The sequence below is a fragment of the Lithobates pipiens genome, unplaced genomic scaffold, assembly GCF_037356315.1.
Source record: "Lithobates pipiens isolate NorthernLeopardFrog02 unplaced genomic scaffold, aLitPip1_a1.2 Scaffold_3, whole genome shotgun sequence".
Lineage (NCBI taxonomy): Eukaryota > Metazoa > Chordata > Amphibia > Anura > Ranidae > Lithobates > Lithobates pipiens.
In genome coordinates, this window is record NW_027507790.1 from 267,647,553 (window position 1) to 267,657,418 (window position 9,866).

The following is a 9,866-nucleotide window of genomic DNA, read 5'->3' on the forward strand; positions in this document are numbered from 1 at the left end:
TGCAATATTGCACCCAAACGAAATTTGCGTCCTTTTCTTCCCACAAATAGAGCTTTCTTTTGATGGCATTTGATTGCCTCTGCGATTTTTATTTTTTGCGATATAAATGGAAAAAGAGCGAAAATTTTGAAAAAAAAAGATATTTTCTTCTTTTTGTTATAAGAAAATCGAATAAACTAAATTTTAGTCATACATTGAGGGCAAAATGTATTCAGCCACATGTCTTTAGTAAAAAAAATGTCAATAAGCGTATATTTTTTGGTTTGCGCAAAAGTTATAGCGTCTACAAACTAGAGTACATTTTCTGGAATTTACACAGCTTTTAATTTATGACTGCCTATCTCATTTCTTGAGGTGCTAAAATGGCAGGGCAGTACAAACCCTCCCCAAATGACCCCATTTTGGAAAGTAGACACCCCATGGAAATTGCTGATGGGTATGTTGAGCCCATTGAATATTTATTTTTTTTGTCCTAAGGGATTGAATAATGACCAAAAAAATGATATATTGCTCACACATGCCATAGTTATATGTGGAATTGCACCCCGAAATATATTCCGCTACTTCTCCCGAGTATGGGGATACCACATGTGTGGGTGCAAATTTTTGATTTCACTCCTCACTACCTATCACAGTTTCGAAGGCCATAATAGCACAAAACCCCCCAAAATGACCCCATTTTGGAAAGTAGACACCCCAAGCTATTTACTGAGAGGCATGTTGAGTCCATGGAATATTTTATATTTTGCCACAAGTTGCGGGAATATTACAAACTTTTTTTTTTTTGCACAAAGTTGTCACTAAATGATATATTGCTCACACATGCTATGGGCATAAGTCAAATTACACCCCAAAATAAATTTTGCTGCTTCTCCCGAGTACAGGGATACCACATGTGGGGGACTTTTTGGGAACCTAGCCACGTACGGGACCCCGAAAACCAAGCACTGCCTTCCGGATTTAAATATAAAATGCTACCAAAAAAACTGTTAGCGATCGCAGGGATCAGGCCTGACTCTGCGATTGCTGCAGTTATGTGTTTAGTGTTTTTTTAAGTGACAGTGACCGATCAATACTGCACTTGGGTGGGCTGGGCAGAGGGGCAAAACGCAGGTGCTAGCAGGTATCTGGGCTGATCCCGCTAACAATGCGTTTTTTTGGAACCCTAAACTGCTGGGGACGCTAGTATAGATCTGATCAGATCAGATATTGATCTGTTCAGATTCTATACCACTACGGGAGGTTTATGCTTTGCGTGTGGGTGTTAGCGGTACTGGCACTAACCTAGCGCTGCCTGGGGCGACGCAGACCCTGACCCTAAAACCTAATTGATATCACCCGCCGGGTGATCAGGGGGTTAAACCTTTATTGGGTAATAAATGGTGGGTGCCCTGATGCTATAAAAAGCAAACTAACCAGAGTCACCCGTAACACTTATACAGTGATCAGTGGTGAAAGGGTTAACTAGGGGCAATCAGGGGGTTCAAATTTTTATTAGGTAGTATATGGGGGTCCCTGGCGCTATATAAAAACCTGACGGGGAACCTAAATAACTAACCGGCTAACCAGCGTCACCAGTGACACTTATACTGTGATCGCTGGTGAAAGGGTTAACTAGGGGCAATCAGGGGGTTAAAACCATTATTGGGTAGTATATGGGGGTACCTAACGCTATAAAAACCTGGCGGTGAACCTAAAAAAATAACTAGCTACCTAGCGGCACTAGTGACACTAATGCAGCGATCAGAAAAACGATCTCTTAGTGACACTGGCAAAAGGGGGTGAAAGGGTTAACTAGGGGCAATCAGGGGGTTAAAACCATTATTTGGTAGTATATCGGGGTACCTAGCGCTATAAAAACCTGGCGGTGAACCTAAAAAAATAACTAACTACCTAGCGGCACTAGTGACACTAATGCAGCGATCAGAAAAACGATCGCTTAGTGACACTGGCAAAAGGGGGTGAAAGGGTTAACTGGGGCAATCAGGGGGTTAAAACCATTATTGGGTAGTATATCGGGGTACCTAGCGCTATAAAAACCTGGCGGTGAACCTAAAAAAAAAACTAGCTACCTAGCGACACTAGCGACACTAATGCAGCGATCAGAAAAATGATCGCTTAGTGACACTGGCAAAAGGGGGTGAAAGGGTTAACTAGGGGCAATCAGGGGGTTAAAACCATTATTGGATAGTATATCGGGGTACCTAGCGCTATAAAAACCTGGCGGTGAACCTAAAAAAAAAACTAGCTACCTAGCGACACTAGCGACACTAATGCAGCGATCAGAAAAATGATCGCTTAGTGACACTGGCAAAAGGGGGTGAAAGGGTTAACTAGGGGCAATCAGGGGGTTAAAACCATTATTGGGTAGTATATCGGGGTACCTAGCGATATAAAAACCTGGCGGTGAACCTAAAAAATAACTAGCTACCTAGCGACAGTAGCGACACTAATGCAGCGATCTGAAAAATGATCGCTTAGTGAAAGGGTTAACTCTAGGGGCAATCAGGGGGTTAAATCTTTATTGGGGGGTGATAGGGGGCTACCCTGGACCTAACACTAACTGCCCTGACAGTTTTTACTGTTACAACTGACACTGAATGCAGTGATCAGTAAAGAAATGATCAATGCAATCAGTGATACTGTGACTGGGGGGGGGGGGGGCGGGGGCGATCGGGGGGGGGATCGGGGGGGGGGGGGTTGTGTGCCTGTGTGTACCTACATGTCAGTGTAGTGTTGGTGCACACTTACTTTTAGTCTTCTCCTCGTAGTCCGGTCAAAAAGACCGCCCCGAGGAGAATGACATCACTTCCTCCTTCCTGTGTAAACAATACACAGTGGGAGGAAGCTTCTCATTGGCCAGGAGCGATCCAGAGGGGGTGGCCAGAAACCAACGGCCATCCCCTCATCACGGATCGCTCCTGGAGCAAACCGGACTGCCGTATCCAGCGGGAGGGGGTCTGATCGGACCCCCCACCCGCTGGAAGGCAGGCACGTACATGTACGTGCTTGTGCCTGCCTGTGCCATTGTAATGACCTACAATGGCAATACGGCGGTCCTTAAGTGGTTAAAATTAGCACTTTTGATTTCTCCCATAGACTTTTAAAGGGTGTTCCACGACTTTCGAATTTGCCGCGAACACCCCAAATTGTTCGCTGTTCGGTGAACAGGCGAACAGCCAATGTTCGAGTCCAACATGAGTTTGACTCGAACAAAAAGCTCATCCCTGCTAGGGAGTGATTGTAACTGTTAGGTGGCATGGCTATGAATGACACTCTCACTAGGCAGAACGGGGAAATGCTTGTTTACATTAGCATCTCCCCATTCTTCCTCTCTGTGAGACAATCGCGGGTATCCCTGCGGACATCGAGTCCACAGGACCTGCGATCCTACTCACGGAGCTCGTGCCGGGTGTGTGCACGCGCTGGCGGCGGCAAATTCAAAGGGACATACAGGTACACCCATTTGCTCAGCCGTGCCATTCTGTCAACGTAAATGTACAGGCGGTGGTTGGCAAGTGGTTAAATACGTTTTTATAAACGCAAGCAGTGTAAGCACCGGAATTCGACTTAGCTATAGCCTTTTGCAGTCCCCGTACAGCAAAGCACAGCAAGAGGAGAGAGCAGAGTGAATGACAGATTCGTTGACGGAAAATGTGCCATCAGATCTTGTTGTCGGAAAATCCGATCGTGTGTGGGCTCCAACTGACTTTTTCCGTCGGAATTTCCGACACACAAAGTTTGAGAGCAGGATCTAAAATTTTCCGACAACAAAATCCGATTTGTTTAAATTCCGATCGTGTGTAGACAATTCCGACGGACAAAATGCCACACATGCTCAGAATAAATTACGAGACAAAAGCTATTGGCTACTGCCCTCTTTATAGTCCCGTCGTACTTGTTGTACGTCACCGCGTTCTGAACGATCAGATTTTTCAACAACTTTGTGCGACCGTGTGTATGCAAGACAACTTTGGGCCAAAATCTGTCGGAAAAAATCAGACGGATTTTGTTGTCGGAATGTCCGACTGTGTGTACGGGGCATTAGTCTGCTACTTTTTTTTCTCTAATCACAGGCTGGGGGCTGGTCCGGGATGACCTGGGCTCAGAGGAAGTGGCTTGGATGTTGCTAGTCATCAGTCTGTGGACATCATCTAACCTGTGCCAAATCACAAGTTAGGGGAAGGACAAGACCTATACTTTTTTTTTTACTGATTTGCAGCAGAGATCTGGACAGCACAAGTGGCTAAGCGATTAGCATTTCCACTTGGCAGCACTAGGGGGCGTGGTTTTGAATCCCAACCACAATGCTATCTGCCTAGATTTTGCATGTTCTGCCTGGGCCTGCCTGGGTTTCCTCCAACACTCCAAAGACATGTTGGTAGGTTAAATGGATCCTATCTAAATTGGCCCCTAGTGTGTGCATGCATAAATGTGAGTTAGGGACCCAGGGGCGGACTGACAACTCATGGGGCCCACGGGCAATAGGAGATCATGGGGCCCCCTCGGGCAATAGGAGAAGATTATGGGGCCCCCGGGCAATAGGAGATTATGGGGCCCCCAGGCAATAGGAGATTATGGGGCCCCTAAACAATAGATTATGGCCACACAGTATACACACACACACACATACAGTATACACACACAGACACACAATTTACACACCGTATACACACACAGAATACGCATACACACACTGAAAAGGTACTGGAGAGGTGGGGCGGCTATAATCTTGGGATTTTTAAAGAAACACAGATTTTTACATACTGTCTCTGGTTTTATTGAGGCTAGCAACCCTGATAGGGCCCCTTGGGCAATGCCCGAGTGCCCGAATGGTCAGTCTGCCCCTGTAGGGACCTTAGATTGTAAGCTCCTTGATGTCAGTGACTGATGTGAATATATATATATTATAAATATAAATATATATATATATATATATATATATATATATATATATATATATATATATATATATATATTAAATTTATGGCACTATATAAGTACCAGTAACAAGTGAATCAGGTCTCCTGTGCTGTGTGGCGGAGCTGTGTACATCTCAGGACTGGATGGACAGAAATACAAATCCTTTGGCAATCCCTTTATTTAGCTGTTTGCTGGAGATCAGCTTTAAATGGATATATAGGAGTATAGGAGAGAGCGGGGCGGGGAAGAGAAGAGAACGTTACAGGTGAGAGTGCTGGTAAGAGTCATATAAGGGCAGATGGTATATAATAGAGAGGGGAATAATGACAGGTTATAGATAACAGCAGGTGGCAATAATGACAGATGGGTTATAATGACTAAGGCATAGAGCAGCAGGTGGTAAGAGATCCATTCACGTAACTGGAAGCGTTGGTTTCCTCCCACCGTCATACATCGTGAGAGAGAATCACTGGCCTGCTTCCACATTTACCCTGCTATGCCTTCCCCTGTGCCTGATAGAGGCGCATTCTACCTTCCCGAAATATAAGAGACAAGTCAAGTCAGCATGGATCAAAGAGCAGCACAAAGCGGTACTAAACTCAAACCCAAAAATGTAATATATTGCAGATTACGAATCATTTGATGTGGCGGCTGCATTCGTTTTCTTTTCTTTTTCCCCCCTTCTGTTTTCACCTGGTGATCTGGCCAGTAACATGCCTCTTGCCTTAGCCCTCGTACACACAGTCGGAAATTCAGACGGAAAATGTCCGATTGGACCGCGTTGTCCGATAATCCGACCGTGTGTGGGCTCCATCGGACTGTTTCCTGTCGGAATGTCCAACCAACAAAGTTTGAGAGCTGGATATAAAATTTTCCAACAACATGATCCGATAGGACTTTGTCCGATCGTTTGTAGAGAATTGTGCCACGCATGCTCAGATCAAATTCCTAGACCAAAGCTATTGGTTACTAGCCTGAGCGTAGTCTCGTCGTAACAAAATTACGTCATCGCGTTCCGAACGATCGGATTTTCCGACAACTTTGTCCGACCGTGTGTATGCAACACCAGTTTCGGACAAAATCCGTCGGACAAAATCAGACGGATTTTGTTGTCGGAATGTCCGACCGTGTGTACAAGGGCTGAGAGTGCACTCACTCTGGATGAAGGAGCATAGGGAGCACCTTTGGACAGCAGTAGACGCGCACTGCCGAAAAAATGTGTTAATTTTTATTTCATTCGCTTTTTTTTTTTTTTTTACGTTTATCAAGTCCTTCGTTATGATTGCAGTTCAAAAAAGTTTGTAAATTCGAAAGAAAAATGTGTAAATTTGATAATCAGAAATAATAACTAACTAATAATAACTTAAAGCGGGAGTCCGCCGGGACTCCGCGTTTTTTTTTTTCTTAAAAGCCAGCAGCTACAAATACTGCAGCTGCTGACTTTTAAAATAGTGACACTTGCCTGTCCAGCGCGCCCGCGATGTCGGCACCCGAAGCCGATCTCTAGATCGGTACTCGGGTGCTGCCGCCGCCATCTTGGGTATGGGAATCAGGAAATGGAGCCTTTCGGCTTCATTTCCCGGTTCCCTACCGCGCATGCGCGAGTCGCGCTGCGCAATAAGGACGGTCCCCGCTGCCTCTGGGATCTGTGTGTTTCCCAGCAGGCAGCGGGGCACTTGCGGAAGGGGGCGGGCACTTGTGGAAAGGGGCGTAATCTACGCCCCTTTCCGCAGAGAGCTATCCCGGAAGTGGGTGCAGTTACCTGGATTATCCAGGTAACTGCACCCCCCTCCCCCCTGAAAGGTGCCAATTGTGGCGCCGGAGGGGGGGAGGATTCCGATGAGCGGAAGGTCCATTTTAGGGTGGACCTCCGCTTTAACTATTACTAACTATTCAATTATTAATATTACTATTACTAACTATTAAATGATAGGTATTGGAATTTCCTTTCAATTTTGGCTGTTAGTGAACGTAACGAATTTATCCGAAGTTACGAATTATCTGAAATAACGAATGCCGCATCTAAACAAATGGAACGGAATAAATGAATAATAAATATTATTATTATTAATAATAATAATAATAATAATAATAATATTAATAATAATAAAAAGTTTTTATTATTATTAGGCCTCATGCACACTGGACATTAAAATAACATTATAAAAACGCCGGTAGCTTTGCAGTGAGTCTTTCAACATTTTTTAACGTTTCTGCAATAGCGTTTATTAGCAGTTTTCCGTGTTAATGTTTTTTTAGCGTTTTTTTTCCCCCAATGCTGATAAATGTCCAAAAACATCCATGTGTGCATGGACACATAGGATAACATAGAGGATCGTTTTCGGGCTGTTAAAAAAAAAAAAACGCCCAAAAACGGCCATTTATAAGCTTCAGTGTGCATGGAGCTTTAACAAATAGAACAGAACTAATTATTAATAAATATTAATAATAATAATAATAATAAAACGTTTTTATTATTATTAGGCCTCATGCACACTGGACGTTAAAATAACGTTATAAAAACGCCAGTTGCTTTGCAGTCTTTCAGCTTTTTTTTATGTTTTTGCCATAGCGTTTATTAGCGTTTTTCCGCGTTAACCTTTTTTTATGTTTTTTTTAACAATTTTTTTTTCAATTGAGCAAAAACGTTAAAAACCACTGGTGAGCCACGTTTTTTGAGCGTTTATCCATGTTTATGAGTGTTTATGATCGTTTGGCTTTTTTTTTGTGGTAAAAAAAACAACAACTCCTGAACGTGATTTTATGGCGTTCAGAAAACAGCCCATAAACTCCACTGCTGATAAACGTCCAAAAACGTTGATGTGTGCATGGACACATAGGATAACATAGAGGGGAGTTTTTGAGCTGTTAAAAATAAAAAATAAAAACACCCAAACTCCCGAAAATGGCCGTTTATGAGCTTAAGGCCCCTTTCACACGGGGTGGATCAGTAAAGATCCGCCCCGTGATGATCCGCTCGCTCAGCGGGGATCGCTCCGTTGTCCCCGCTGAGCTGGCTGCGGACAGGGCGGTCCCCGCACACTGTGCAGGGACCGCCCTGTCAGCTCTCCGCTCTCCTCTATGGGGATCGGATGCGCACGGACCGTCTGTCCGTGTTCATCCGATCCGCTCTGCAGACGGATAGAAAAATAGGATTTTCCTCCGTCTGCAGAATCGGACAGTAGCGGAGGCGGACGAAATCGGGTGTCTGCGGATGTTCATCCGCAGACACCCGCTATCCCATAGGGATGAATGTATGGCCCGTATTTTATCCGCAAACGGATGGATGAAATACGGACATATCGTCCGCATGTGTGAAAGGGGCCTAAGTGTGCATGGACCTTTAACAAATGGAACGGAACAAATGATTAATATATATTATTAATAATAATAATAATAATAATATTAATAATAATAAAAAGTTTTTATTATTTTTAGGCTTCATGCACACTGGACTTTAAAATAATGTTTAAAAAACGCCAGTAGCTTTGCAGTCAGTTTTTCAAAGTTTTTTAACGTTTTTGCAATAGCGTTTTTTTTGCGTTTATCAGCGTTTTTCTGCGTTAGCGTTTTTTTTTTTTAATAGATCAAAAACATTAAGGCATCATGCACACTGGATGTTTTTGGACGTTTTTGCAATAGCGTTTTTTTAGCGTTTATCAGCGTTTTTCTGCGTTAGCGTTTTTTAGCGTTTTTTTTTTTAATAGATCAAAAACATGAAGGCATCATGCACACTGGATGTTTTTGGACGTTTTTACAGCAGCTGTTTTTGGCAGTATACGTTTTTTTCTACAGTCATTAAACTCTCCATCATGTTATCCTATGTGTCCATGCACACACAGGCTGTTATCAGCAGTTTTTTGCAGTAACGTTTTCGGGCAGGAAAAAACCCCCAAAACTAGTGGGTTCTGAGAGACGTTTTTCGGCCTCGTGCACCCCGGACGTTAACATAACATTATAAAAATGCCAGTAGCTTTGCAGTGAGTTTTTCAACAATTTTCAACTTTTTTCAGCGTTTTTGCGATATTGTTTTTTTTTGTGTTTTTAGCGTTTTTCCACGTTAGCGTTTTTTTGCGTTTTTTTTAAAGAAAAAAAATATATATATTTATTTTCAGTGGATCAAAAATGTTAAAAATGCTGGTGAGCGACGTTTTTGAGCGTTTATCAACGTTTATCAGCGTTAGAGCGTTTTTACAGTTGAAAAACGTCTCTCAGAACCCACTAGTTAAGGGATTTTTTTTTTACTGCTCAAAAACATTACTGCCCAAAACTGCTGATAACAGCCTATGTGTATGCATGGACACATAGGATAAGATGATGGAGAGTTTAATGACTGTAGAAAAAAACGTCTACTGCCAAAAACAGCTGCTGTAAAACCGTCCAGTGTGCATGAGGCCTTCAGCTGTAAAAATGCTCTAACGCCGATAAACGTCGATAAATGCTCCAAAATTTCGCTCACCAGCGTTTTTAACGTTTTTGATCCATTGAAAAAAAAAATAAAAATGTTTTTTTTTTACTGCTCAAAAACGCCACTACCCAAAACTGCTGATAACATCCTATGTGTGTGCATGGACACATAGGATAACATGATGGAGAGTTTAATGACTGTTGAAAGAAAACATCTATATTCAGAAACAGCTGCTATAAAAAGTAAAAAAAAAACGTCCAGTGTGCATAAGGCCTAATTATTATTAATTTGTTCCGTTCCATTTGTTTAGATGCGACATTCGTTATTTCGGATAATTCGTAGCTTTGGATAAATTCCATGACGACGTCAAATCTGTGACAGTTTTAATAACTGTTGAAAGAAAACGTCTACAGTCAAAAACAGCTGCTGTAAAAACATCCAAAAAAAGTACAGTGTGCATGAGGCCTAATTATTATTATTTTGTTCCGTTCCATTTGTTTAGATGCGACGTTCGTTATTTCGGATAATTCGTAGC